This window comes from Delphinapterus leucas, chromosome 5, assembly GCF_059928025.1.
Source record: "Delphinapterus leucas isolate spDelLeu-1000000601 "Yukka" chromosome 5, BTC_Dleu_Yukka2, whole genome shotgun sequence".
Taxonomy (NCBI): Eukaryota; Metazoa; Chordata; class Mammalia; order Artiodactyla; family Monodontidae; genus Delphinapterus; species Delphinapterus leucas.
Genome location: NC_143133.1, coordinates 82,755,984 through 82,770,772, shown reverse-complemented (window position 1 = coordinate 82,770,772; position 14,789 = coordinate 82,755,984).

Sequence of the window (14,789 nt, the reverse complement as noted above, 5' to 3'; positions counted from 1 at the left end):
TTAATTGGCATAATTAAATCCTCATATGAAAGATTAAATAAAATAGAATGTAAAAATAGGTAAACAATTATCCTGTAGGTATTTTACAAAACTAAAATAATAAAAAATAAACCTACCAAAGAAGACAAAAGAAATTTATTTACATATTAAATCATAATATAAAAGTAAGAATACCACAAATGATATCAAAATATTCACAATGATTTTAGGCTAGGAGGATTAAAAAAACTTTTTTCCTGTCTGTTTTATGCTTTCCAGATAGTTTTCCATGAACAAGTATAATCGATTATAAATTTTTAAACAACTTTATTAAACACAACAGATTCCTTAAGAACTGGTTCCTGCATTTTTTTTCTAGTGTAATCTCCACACATATTTTCTCATACTCTCTACGTTTAAATAATAACTGATCAACATAAAATGTATTGAATTTTTCAAGTGATTTTATATGGCCAAATTTCTGTATATGTTCTTCATTTTATAATATGAACTCTCTTAAAGATCTTTTTTATTTTACTTTATATTAAAATTCACCTTTGTACATAAAATATATAGCAAAAAGTATACATTATTCTAAGTATAATTTTTCAAACTACATATAGTCAGATTATTTCAGAAACAGAATGTTCCAGCATCCCAGAAGCCCCGCTTCTTGCTACCTTGTAGTTACTAACCTCCCCAAAAGTAAAACTAGTATGACTTCTAATATAGATTAATTTTACAATTGCTGTAATTTATTCTTGTTTTTTTTCTTTTTTACTCAAAACATGCAAGATTAATATTGTTCATGTAGTTTTGCACACAGTTTTCTAATTTTGTGACATCCTCATCCCTTTCAATATCTTCATCAAAACCCTATGACACTGGTACCCTGATCCCAGCCTTTAGAACTGGCAAAAATATTTTTCCCCCTAAGGTACTCAGTCTATTATGGTATTTTGTTATAGCAGCCCAAAGTAAATAAGACACTGAAATTCTTATTTCCCAGTCATAACAGGTAAAAACAGAGTTTCTTTTAGTTTTGAGGCTCCATTTCTTTGACGGTAGGTCATAATCACCTGCAGTCTAGGTAAGATGCAAAAACAAACAAACAAAAAACAATGTGGAGTATTGTTTATATTAAGTAGAGAACTATAACAACCTCTTTCTTCTTGGCATGTCTTTTCCAGCTCCAACATCTATATTCTTATTTCCCTAATTATTTATTCAATACACACCTATATTTACTACTGTTTCCATCATCTAATTAGCATATCTTTATTTAATAGAATTATTCAGAGTTTTCCAGTTTCACAAGAATAATTATTGTTTCCTCTTGGGGCTTTGCCATCTCCATCATCTCAAAACACAGAGTTGTACCCATCCACTTGTGTAAATCGTCTTCTCATTCTTCCATTTCCCACAAAAATCTAACATAATCACAACTTTCTTTATTCGTAATTTATTTTTCAAACAGGTAGAAAAATCATATATGCATAATTTATATATAATAAAGTAATCCTTTGTGAAATATATACCTCTATAATTTATATATATTTCACAAAGAAAAAACACATCTATATATTAACATGTATTATGATAAAATCAAAACAATGTGATAAGCTAATGTTTATTGACAATCAGGAACTACATATTTTCATTTAATGTGCTCCAAATCTTCACAGTATTACTGAAGACATTGAATTTTGAGAGGGTATACATCAGTGGCTTACCAACAGGGTGTTTTTCTCCCACAGGAAATATTTTACAATATTTGGGACATTTTTGATTGCCATGACTGGGAGGTTACTACTGGCACATAGAGAGTAGAAGCCAGAGGTCCTGCTAAGCATTCTACAATACACAAGATACACCTCCTCCAACACCCCCAACATATGTACAATAAAGTATTACCCAGTTAAAAATGGTAATAGTATTGACATTGAAAATCTCAGATATATAGGATAGGTAACTTGTCCACAATTATACTGTCTGTAATTAGTAAAGCTAAAATCAACTTTTTCATAGACTCTATGTACATATATATATATATATATTATAAGTCAACTACAGAAAGAAGAACAAACAAAACCTAAAGTTAGTAGAAGAAAAGAAATAAAGATCAGAGCAGAAATAAATGAAATGGAGACAAAGAAAACAATAGCAAAGATCAATGAAACTAAAAGCTGATTCTTTGAAAAGACAAAATTGATAAACCTTTAACCAGATTCATCAAGAAAAAAACGGAGAGGACTCAAATTAATAAAATTAGAAATGAAAAAAGAGAAGTTACAATGACATTACAGAAATACAAAGGATCATAAGAGACTACTACCAACAACTCTATGCCAATAAAATGGACAACCACAAAGAAATGGACAAATTCTTAGAAAGGTATAATCTTCCAAGACTGAACCAGAAAGAAATAGAAAATATGAGCAGACCAATCATAAGTACTGAAGTTGAAACTGTGATTAAAACACTCCCAAGAAACAAAAGTCCAGGACCAGATGGCTTCACAGGCAAATTCTATTAAACCTTTAGAGAAGAGCTAACACCTATCTTTCTGAAACTGTTCCAAAAAATTGCAGAGGAAGGAAAACCCCCAAACTCATTCCATGAGGCCACCATCACCCTGATACCAAAGCTAGACAAAGATACCACAAAAAGAAAATTACAGGCCAATATCACTGATGAATAAAACTGCAAAATTCCTCAGCAAGGTACTAGCAATCCAAATCCAACAGTACATTAAGAGGATCATACACCATGATCAAGTGGGATTTAACCCAGGGATGCAAGGATTTTTCAATATCTGAGAATCAATCAGTGTGATACACCAGATCAAAAAATTGAAGACTAAAAACCACATGATCATCTCAATAGCTACAGAAAAAACTTTTGACAAAATTCAACACCTATTTATGATAAAAACTCTCCAGAAAGTGGGCATAGAGGGACTTACCTCAACATAATAAAGGCCATATACAAAAAACCTGCAGCTAACATACTCAACGGTAAAAAGCATTTCCTCTAAGATCAGGAACAAGACAAGGACGTCCACTCTTGCCACTTATATTCAACATAGTTTTGGAAGTCCTAGCTATGGCAATCAGAGAAGAAAAAGAAATAAAAGGAATCCAAATGGGAAAAGACGAAGTTAAACTGTCACTGTTTGGGGATGACATGATACTACACATTGAAAATCCTAAAGAAGCTACCAGAAAACTACTAGAGCTCATCAATGAATTTGGTAAAGTTGCAGGTTGAAAAATTAATACATAGAAATCGGTTGCATTTCTATACACTAACAACGAAAGATCAGAAACAGAAATTTAAGACAATATATTAGTTCAAAATGTATCTCAAAACTTATTTCCTAAAAGTATGTCATAAATTGTTCTTCTCCTTATATTTTTTGTGTTTATTAACTTTCACACTCTGTGGCATTTTTGAAACTACTCCTAGTTGATATACATTTTTTCAACAAAATGGATAGAGTGAGTTACATCAAAAGGTAATCTGGACATATCTCTCTTATTTAAAGCCATTAAGTGGTTCTCCATTAATACTAAAATTAAGACCAAGCTGGTTGCTTTGTGGGTTTTTTGTTTCTTTCTTTTACTTTTTCCTGTTTTACTGAGCTATAATTGGCATGTAACATTGTGTAAGGTTAAGATATACAACATGGTGATTGGATACACATATATATTGCAAAATGATTACCACAGAAAGGTTAGTTAATACATATATCACCTCACATAAGCTTTTTTAAATTGGTTTTCTGTTTGTTTTTTGTGGTGAGGACATTTAAGATCTACTCTCTTAGCAATTTTTAAGTATAGAAGCAAGCTGGTTACATTGGTACACAGGTCTCTCCATAATTAGGCCGTAACTATCTCAATTCCTACTCAGCCAGAACAATCATTTATAGTTCCTCAATCATAATATTCTATTTTCAATATGTCTGCTTTCATTCATGCATTGTCCCTGCTTGTAATACACTTGATCTCATCCCAAGTTTTTCTAATACCCAAGATCCAGCTCAAGGTTTATGGTCTCTAGAAATTCTTTTCCAAATCTTTTCTTCTCCAGTAAGTTTTATATTTTCCTTCTCTCTTCCCCTAATATCATGTGCATATCTATTTATTTGCTTTGTATTTAAAGTCATGGAGCTAAAGATAGGCAGACAAGGCTTCAGATTGTGTCCTCATATATATTAAATATGTGATATTTTATAAGGCGGATTTTTAAGTCTCAGTTAAAATGAGGACAAATAACAAACTAAATAACTTTGGCAAAGACATTGTAAATATAGTCCAAATAAGAACTAATAGAGAACATTAAGTCAGTTATATAAACAATTTTCTGGAATCAAAATAGGATACTTTTTCTCATTCAATATCTGTCTAAATGTAGATAATCTGCCTCTATATAACTTAGTTTCTTCCACAAGACACAGATATGCTAATTTACTCAAATAAATTTATCTTATAACTATCTTGTAGGCCTTATCAGGGTATGGTTTTGATATAAAGCTACTGTAAAATATTATATACTATAGGAATTATGATTTGAAAATTTAAATATAAATTCTAATTCACACCAAATTAGTGTTTAAATTAGTATTAAATACTAAAAATATATTTAGCATTTACTAAAGTTAGTCTTTAAATACTATAAAGATGATAATTTGGAAATTATAAACTAGTAAACTGGTCCTAACTGTTCTGAAATTAATTACAGGTTATATGAGAAAAAGAATGTAATTGTTATAGATTTTAAAATAGTCTTCTATTACTACTCAATAGTCATGAAAAACCACGTCACAAATTGTGTTTAGAATTCAAGGGGGAAAAAGATATCTGTATCCACAAATTTTTCATTTGGAAAATCTCTCCAAACTACTTAATTCATAAGCATCAGCAATAGGCACATCACGTGCATTTGGTGACTTTCTATGTTGGTATCACTGTGCAATTTCACTTTGACTTTTCACTTCATGAGCGAAAAGTTATTTTACATACCTATAACCTATGCTATTCTCAGAGTACTTTCCAGTTTTTATAAATTATCCTGCTAAGCTAATTCTTAACCCAGTACCTGAAGTCATCCCACAACAGCAGCAGATCTTGATTACAATCTACCTTCTCATTTCTGCACACTCCAAGCCCTTGTAGCAACTGGAACATTTCCACATTATTCACCAGTGTATCTTCTGTTGGTCCAGAAAATCTGTTTATTGATTCATTTGTGCACCTTCAGCATTTGAATACATATAATCTCCCTAAATAAACTAACCTCATTGTTGCCCAACAAAGTTTCATCAAGAGAAAAAATGAAAGCAAATGACTCTTTTAGCTATTTTGCTATTTAACATATTTTATTTTAAATAGCTGTTTCTCCAACTGATTCTCCACACCTGTGATTAATTGGAGCAGAATAGGTACATATATACTTTTAAATGTTAAGGCCCTGATTATTATTACTTGTCACTCTTTATTAAGCACTTACAACTTAATTAACATGTGGATTTAAGTTAAATTTAAATGTAAGTGAAAATAACGTTCTGCCTTCGGGTAGTACTAGCTTCTGAGCCAACCGAACAGTATTGGGCCAAATTTTAATATTCAAAATGTCCCTTGGGGATTCCCTGGTGGCGCAGTGGTTGAGAGTCCGCCTGCCAATGCAGGGGACACGGGTTCGTGCCCCAGTCCGGGAGGATCCCACGTGCCGTGGAGCAGCTGGGCGCGTGGGCCATGGCCACTGGGCCTGCGCATCCAGAGCCTGTGCTCCACAATGGGAGAGGCCACAGCAGTGAGAGGCTCGCGTACGCAAAAAAAAAAAAAAAATGTCCCTTGAAGGTGTTTGTCTAATCTGGCTTTTAACAGACTTCATCTCCATTACAATTAACTCTGTGTGTGTGTATGTGTGTGTGTGTGTGTGTGTGTGTGTGAGAGAGAGAGCGTGTGTGTGTGTGTGTGTGTATGCACACACATGTGTGTTTATCCAGAAAGGGGAAAAATTTTATTTTATAAAGCTATGAAATCATCTTTAAAGATGAACTGAATTGACAGCTTCTCTATAAAGCTTTCCATAACCTGACCCTTTCTTTTTCTCTTCTCTTCTGGCAGGTTCAGGTTGTTGTTTCTTTTGGGCACCCAAATATGCTTACTATACTCTGTTATACTCAAATATACTCTATTAGAGCAGGTTATCTATCATATCATATTACATGTACTTATTATCTTCCTGCATTAGTAGATAGTATACTCTCTGCTTTTCTTAAAGTCAAGAATCAAGCTTTAATCATCCGTGCATCTGCAGTGATGAGTAATTATTCAAGAATACCATAGAGGTTTCAATCTAGAGATGACACACTTATAAAAGCTCAATTTTAGGCTTCTTTCTTTCCCTTTCTTTTTCTCTCTCAGTTGGAAATGTTGAATCTAGAGTTCTTAATGTGAAATCAGTTTTTGTTCTACGATAGTATGATTCAGATGACATCTTTTCTGGCAACTGCTACATGGGGAAAAGCTCAGTTTTAAAAGACTGACAATTGGACTATCATTCAGTAAGTATTTAGAGAAAATGGTCTCTTTTGTCTACTTGAACTCAGTTCATGTAAGACCACGTCTGTACACGTGCAACAGGCTACTGGGAACTGCAAAGCAAATCAAGCAGCTTTATGTTCTAAGGACTATAAAACATATAGCGTGTGAGAAAAAAATTGTTTTAATTTTCTCATTCGTAGAGTAGGTATAGTGAATGATCACACTGCTTCTACACTATTATTTATGAATAGTGCATTATAAAACATGATGATGAGACATTTACCCCTGAGAAGCACTGGGAATGTTATTTTTCAGAAATATTTTGAAAATGTAATTACAATTTTATTTCTCTTGTTGACATATACAATCTACAAACAATAACACATGCTATAATTTTATAGCATCAAAATAAATGAAAGTAGACAAAGGAGAACAGTCATTTAGGATTTTTTTTGATAGATTAAATAAACTAATGGGCTGGGGATATACTAGACAGATTATTAAAATTTGCCAAAATACTATTAAATGTTTGTGGTATTGAATAGAAAGTCTAGGCAGCATTAAATAAAAATTAAACTTCAATTAAACATTTACCTTCAGAAATCAGTGATGTGGAATGGTAAGGTTAAATAAATCTATGGATAGATGTTTCTAGTCTACCAGAGATTAAAATAACATATTTCATTTTGGGAGCTTTATTTGAATTGTGCATTTTTCTGAGTCTTTTTAAGTCTTCCATTTCATGGAAGTGTAGCTGATTATTTTTTTTCCTCCCAAAGGATGATGGTGTAAATGTAAAGGTAGATTTCACACATGTCTTTATTGGCAAAATATGTTCATTAGAAACTATATAGTCTCAGATTGATTAGTTCTCTTTTTAGTCCACTGAATAACATGGTTTCTCTGAAGTACAGAAGACTATTTTAAAAATCAAGAGAACATTTTTAAGAGACAAATGGAAATGTCTTTGGTCATATGAATAATGAAATATATTTGAAAAGGCAGTACCATTTCACATAAATTTAATTGAAAAATATGGTGAAAAACCTGAATATAAACATCCAAAAAGCTCAATGAATTCCATGCAGGATGACCTCAAACCAAGACATGTTATAATCAAATTGTGGAAAGACAAAGACAAAGAGAGAATCTTGAAAGCAACAAGAGAGAAGTGATTCGTCACATACAAAGGATCCTCAGTAGTTTTCTTACCAGAAACATTGACAGCCAGAAGACAGTGGGTGATATAGTTAAGCACTACAAGAAAAAACTTCCAAGCAAGAATCTCATATCTGGTAAAAATATCCTTCAAAAATGAGGGAGAAATTAAGACATTCCCAGATAAACAAAGCTGAGGAAGTTTGTTATCGCTAGGCTTATTCTGAAACAAGTTCTAAAGGGATTCCTGCAGGTTGTAATAAAAGGATACCAGACAGTAACTAGAAAGCCATATGAAGAAATAAAAATTTCAGTAAAGGAAAATACATGGGCGATTATAAAAGCTAGCGTTGTTGTAACAATGGTTTATGGCTCCATTTTTTGTTTTCTACATGATATGAGACTAATACCTTGCAAAGTTATTGGTCTAAAAGCTAGTATTATTGTAACTTTGGTTTATAACTCCTTGTTTTGTTTTCTAAATAATTTAAGAGACTAATGCATTAAAAATTATTACTTTATGATTTTGGACACACAATGTGCAAAGATGTAATTTTGTGACATCAATAAGTGAAAAGAGTAGGGACAGAGCTGTAAATGAGCAGAGTTTTTGTGTGTTATTGAAATTAAGCTGGTATAAATTCAAATTAGAGTGTTATAATGTTAGGATGATAAATGTAATCCCCATGGTAACCAAAAATATAGTTATAGAATATATACAAAAGGAAATTAGAAGGGAATTAAAACGTTTCACTAGAAAAAATCAGCTGAACATAAAAGAGACAGTAATGCAGGAAATGAGGGACAAAAAAGTTAGAAGGCATATAGAAAACAAATAGCGAAATGACAAAATTAAGCCCTTCCTTATCAGTAAGTAATTTAAATATACATTGATTAAACTTTCCAACAAAAGAATGATATTGGTAGGATGGATTTTAAAAAATTACATAAGCCAACTATATGCTATCTACAAGAGTCTCACTTTAGACCCAAAGACATAAATAGGTAGAAAGGGAAATGCTGGAAAAAGATATTCATTGCTGGCATGGCTATACTAACATAAGACAAAATATACTTTAAATCAAAAATTTTACTAGAGACAAAAAAGACATCATCTATTAATAAAAGTTTCAATATATTGAGAAGACATAGAAATTATAAACACCTATGTCCCTAATAATAAACCATCAAATTATATGAAGCAAAAAGTTACAGAGTTAAAGGGAGATATTGACATTTCTACAATAATAAAGATTTCAATATCACATTTTAAATAATGAGTAGAGCAACCAGCAAGCAAATAGAGTACTTGAACAACGCAACCAACTAGATCTAACAGATATATACGGGATACTCTACATGTTGAGCAGGAAGTTCCAAACTACCAATCACAAGTCAGGATTCCCATGGTGTGGAAGATGGCAAAAGTCATAATGCCAACCTCCAGAAGTAGGTGCTTGCAGACATAGGTCCATGGCATATTTTACAGGTTTGGAATCTCCGAGAAAGATTCAATTCACAAGTCACTGGTGGAGCAATGTTTTACTTACAGAAAGGAAAAGAAATAAAACAATTCAGTGTTTGTAGTGTGTGCAGGTCTCCCACTAGCCAGCAGGCCCTCCCCATAGCTGATTCAGGGTGATGGACAGCATGTACCCCTCTTGTGATGCAGGTGAAGATACCATTCCCTTCCTGGAGGGACAGATATATTGGTGGTGAGACTGGCCAAAAGCCATATAATGCACACTCTTAAGCAATACAAAGAAGTTCACTGTGTACCTAGAAAATGGGAAAGGTTTCCCCTAAGATGGAAGAAGAATCTGTTGCCAAGCAGCAAATAAGCACTCAGCTTTCATATAGTGGAATGTTTCAAATTTGGTGGGTTTTTTGTTTGTTTTGTTTTGTTTTACATATAGGTAGGGATTACAATATGTACAACTAACCTTTACAATCTATTTAGAGTTGTTTTATTATTTCAAATAAAATATATAACACTTACAAGTCATGTAAGTCCCTTTATTCCCCCCCTTTATGTTATTGGTGTCATATATATTTCACCTACATAAATGAAAACCCCACCAATGTTCTAATTTTGTGTTAAACAGTAATATATATTTTAAATTATTTAAAAGAAGAACATTAGTCATTTATATGTATCCAGATATTCACCGTTTCTCTTGTTTTCTTTTCAGTTTGGTGTGTAGAATGTCATATAATTTTTTGAAAATATTTTTGTTTTTAAGTTGTTCTTTTTTTCTACCTCCCGTGTTTCTGGTAATAAATCTATTGTAATTCATATTATTGTTACCATATGTAATATTTTATTTTTCTCTGCCTGATTTCAGGATTTTTAAAAATTTTCAGCAGCTTGTTTATAATGTCTTTGTATTCTTATGTTTGTTCATTTCTTGTTTATTGAGCATTTGCCTTTTACCAGATTTGGGAATTGGTTGATGTCATACATTTTTCTTCTCTGGGAAGTCTCTGCTGAAGGCTACTATGACATGAATGTTAGATCATCTGACATTGTCTCATATGTCCTTGAGTCTTGATTCATTTTTAAAAAAATATCTTTATTCTCCATTCTTCAGATTGAGCAATGCTCATTGATCTATCTTTCCAACTACTCTCTCTTTCATCAGTTCTCTATTTTGCCATTTGACCCATCTAGTAAATTATTTGTTAAATTTGAAGTATTTGTTTTTCAAATCTTAAAATTCCATTTAGTTATTTTTTATAGTTTCCATTTCTCTGCTGAAAATTTAATGTCTTTTCATCATTTCAAGGCTGTATATGTTTTATTATCATCACATCCAAAATCTTATTGAAATTAAAATAGTCAGAAAGGACAATGGTTATTATAATATATATATTTTTATTTTGCCATCTATCAATTTTGCTAATTTATCCAAGATCCCCATGGATACCAAAATCTTCTGATGTTCAAGTCCCTTACAGTCAACCCTCCATATCCACGAGTTACACATCTGCAGATACAGAGGGCCCACTGTATAAAATTTGGGTCCCGTCAGTCTTCTAAATAGAGCTACATAGAAAATCCATGGTTTTGTAATTAATAATTTCACACACACATAAATATTTGTATTTGAGATTCTGTATGTTCAAATCTTACATTTATGAGTACTTTCTAATCCTATTTAATTTTGATATAATTTTAACAGAAGAATTTTTTTTCATATTTCCAGTTTGGGGGTAAATTTCTAAAATCTCTAAAGATAACATACTAGATTTTCAAGTTTTTTCAACATTGCATGGAAAGTGAATGTTTAATTTACACAGAATTTGTGCTTCAGATTTGAGTTTTATTTGGAGAAGAAAGGATGGGCCTGCCAAGAAGAAAGGTATTTGAGAATTTAAATAAAACTCACTTAAAACTCTTCTTAAATTGGAATGTAGCAGTCATTTTTGTCTTCCCCAAACATGCTTAGTTGCAGAAGAATGTTAATTGACACCTTCCAAGTTGACCTCTAGATGGGATTTTAAGTGTCCTCATTGTTATCAGCACATGGAATCTTTAAAGTAAACATATCTTTGATTTCTTATTTATAAAAATGGGAATTAAGATACTAAGTTATTAGACTAAGTGAAACACTATATGCATTATGCACCTGCCACATAATAGGAACTCAATAATACTAGTTACTTCTCCATTCATCCCCACTTAAGTCTGACAACTGATAAATTTCCAGAGCCTTAGCCAAGTAAGTTTTAATCTCTTACCTTAATCTCCACACTCTGTTTCTAAATCATGTAATAAGCATCATCTTTATTCACGATTTATATTCATTTTATTTTGGTCTCAAGTCCTGCCTGAACGTACAGCCCACTTGTTGTTGCAGAAAGTATTTATTGAACTCAGAGTGCTTGGGACCTTCAGTTCACATATCCAAAGATTATGTATTAAGTTAACCAAATGGAGTGTCTGGAAGCTACACTACAATGCAGCACATAATAAATATCTCTATAGCCTCAAAATTTCGATGTTCATGTTCTTGCATTCCTCTGCCAAGAGAACTTAGTAAGCCACACAACTAAGTCCACTGGGTTGAATGAAAAGGTTTGCTGTCTGCATGGGAAAGTTTTGAAAATAAATATTTTCATGTCAAAAATATTTGTACTTCAAGCTGGTTTTTTCTTATATGAAAAGAATCAAGGCAATTTAGCCAGGATTTGAAGGGTGTTGTGCTTTAGATTATAATACTTTCTACTTATCTAATCATTAGATTCTCAATCACAGGTAACCCTTGAAACTAGAGAAAATCACTGAAATGGAAGGCAGAATTTTTATTTCAGTTAAGTAATATTGTCCTTTAATAAGACAATTGTTACATCTCTATTTTCTCATAAATAGAGACGTTTGAACTAAATCAGTTATTTTAAAAGATCAAGTATTTTTTCCTAACAAGATCTTATGATACTCTTGGTAATTTGAACAAAATTATGTAATTATAAAGAAAATTTTCATGGTTTTCTACTTAAAAACTCTTAAATCAGATATCTAAATATTATCGTAAATTAATTAACATATTTTCCAGGTTCCCTGAAAATGCACAAAGTAGAGGATTGCATCTCATAATAGAAAGCAAAAGCACCTAAAAATCTAACTCATTCATTTATTTTTTCAAAGGCTTCTTTATAATGGTAGCTCCTCTCACAAAAATATCAATTTAATCTTCTCTGTTTCTCACGTTCTAGATCTGCCATTTTTCTTCAATAAATAAATCTGATTTTAAATGTAAATTTGTTCAGATGTTCAATTTATATACTCATTTATATGATTAATGTGTATACCTTCCACCTCACAAAATTAAACCATATTTCACAAAGTTCCTAAAAAGACTAATATTAAGACAAAAAATCTTATAATTTTTCTAGTAAAGGTAATCTAAAAGCACATTCTAACTGACCATAAATGACTACACAGAGAAATATGTAGTAGTTATTTTTATCTCTTACATTTACAATTATTTTCCCTGGGTGTTTTGTATTGTTTGTATTTCTTAATTTCTCATTTTTTTTTGTTGTTGTTGTTGTTTGTTTGTTTGTTTTGCGGTACGTGGGCCTCTCACTGTTGTGGCCTCTCCCGTTGCGGAGCACAGGCTCCGGACGCGCAGGCCCAGCGGCCATGGCTCACGGGCCTAGCCGCTCCGCGCCATGTGGGATCTTCCCGGACCGGGGCACGAACCCATGTCCCCTGCATCGGCAGGTGGACTCTCAATCACTGCGCCACCAGGGAAGCCCGCTCATGTTTATTTTTAAATGATGTGATGAAGGCAACTTTCTCATTACCATCCTTGAACTTACTTTTAAAATATTGACAGTTGTAGCTGAATATCATGTTTCTAAATATAAGCAATTATTTGTATCATTTCACTGAAATAGGAGGGGTCAATTCTTCTGGTATGATCATACAAGCAAAAAGATAAAGCTTCCAGAACTAAAATATCTATACATTTTTATACTGGATAAATAGCCAAGTGTTAAATATAGTTAAAAAATAAGAGAAGTTGTGTTATTCTTTTTTAGCAGACTCTCAGTTTAGAAGCATTCACATATTTATTTCAATTCAGAATATTCATGTCTCTGAATAGACCTCCACTGGGATCTATTTCTCCTCTTGCTCTATGGCAGTGAAGAGTGGATCATCTCACCAATTATAATATTTAGCAAGTATTGTTCTTAGGTCAATCCAATAAGCCTGGAGGAACAGATGGGTTACCTGCCTCATTAGCATTAGACACTATGCCGTAGTGTTTTGACTGTACATTACTGAGTCAAGTACACAAGCCCAGATTCTGCTCAATTAAATTTACCTAGTAGCTGAAGTGAAAATCTCTGAGTAGTTGATGGCTGAAATTGACCTTAGGTGTTTAATAGCTTGATTCCACTGAGAGGGTATCACCGATACTCATTACATCCTTTTTAATCCATTATCCTGATCAATGCAGTATTGTTTTCATGGTTCATTTGCTAGAATTTTATTGAAACTGAAATCACAGCAGTTTCAAGCTAAAAGAGATTTTACAAATGATAAAACTAAAGAATCAGGAAAGTTAAGTGTCTTCCTTTTAAGTCATTCTTCTGAAACTGGTTTCTATTTTATTTTTAACTTGAATGTTATGTAAGGATAATTAGAAATATGCCCTATTTGCTAGCTCTCTTCTAGCCTAACCCAGACCGATTTTTTAGATGAACATGCTCCAAATACATGACTTTGTGGTTTAAAAGTTCATTGAAGGAGAAAGCCTAAACAACAAAATCAAGCAACCAATAAAAACTTTTCTGGGACTTTACAAATGGTATATAGTAGAAAACAGTTGGTGCCCTGGCACAGACCCGAGCGTGATTACATCAAAACCTTGAAAGAAGTTCTTATAGCTCTCCTATATCATAGGGCCACATATCATTATTAGAAGCACAGTGAAAAATTCTGGTTTACAATATATTTGTCACATAATGTTAGTTATTGATTTGATTTCAGCAAAAGGCATTTATTCTGCTGTCATTTCTTTTAAGTCCTAGGCAATGCCTTTTTGTGTGTGATATGAAAATTGTCTTTAAGTGTTAATTTAAAGCCTTTAAATCCAGAAACAGAATTATTTTTAGAGTCTAAGTTTTCACAATAAAGTTAAAACATATGTTGTTATTATATGAAAAAAGTGGGGAAAAGTTATTTTTTTATCCTAATGTCATAGCAATCATCTTCCTGTTAATGATCATTTTGGTTCATAGTTCCATTTTTTAATCTACTAATATCTACAGACTTTTTTTCACCAGAAAAAAATCACACGCACAAGCATGCATACAATTTAAGGGAATTTAAAGACACCAAAATATGTCCATGTATCTCAGTTAAAAATGCCTGCCTGAATTAAAATCAAAGATGAAAATATCATCAGTTACTTGAGAAAAAGGATGACATTCACTTTAAATGCCTAAAATTTAAGCTCAGTGTAAACTGAACAGTCAATAGCTATAGTTGACTGATAGTTCTTTAACATTTCTAATAATGCCATATCACATAGGGGAAAAAACAAATCTTCTTAACCAGTCACTGTTCAAAGTTAAAACATAGTG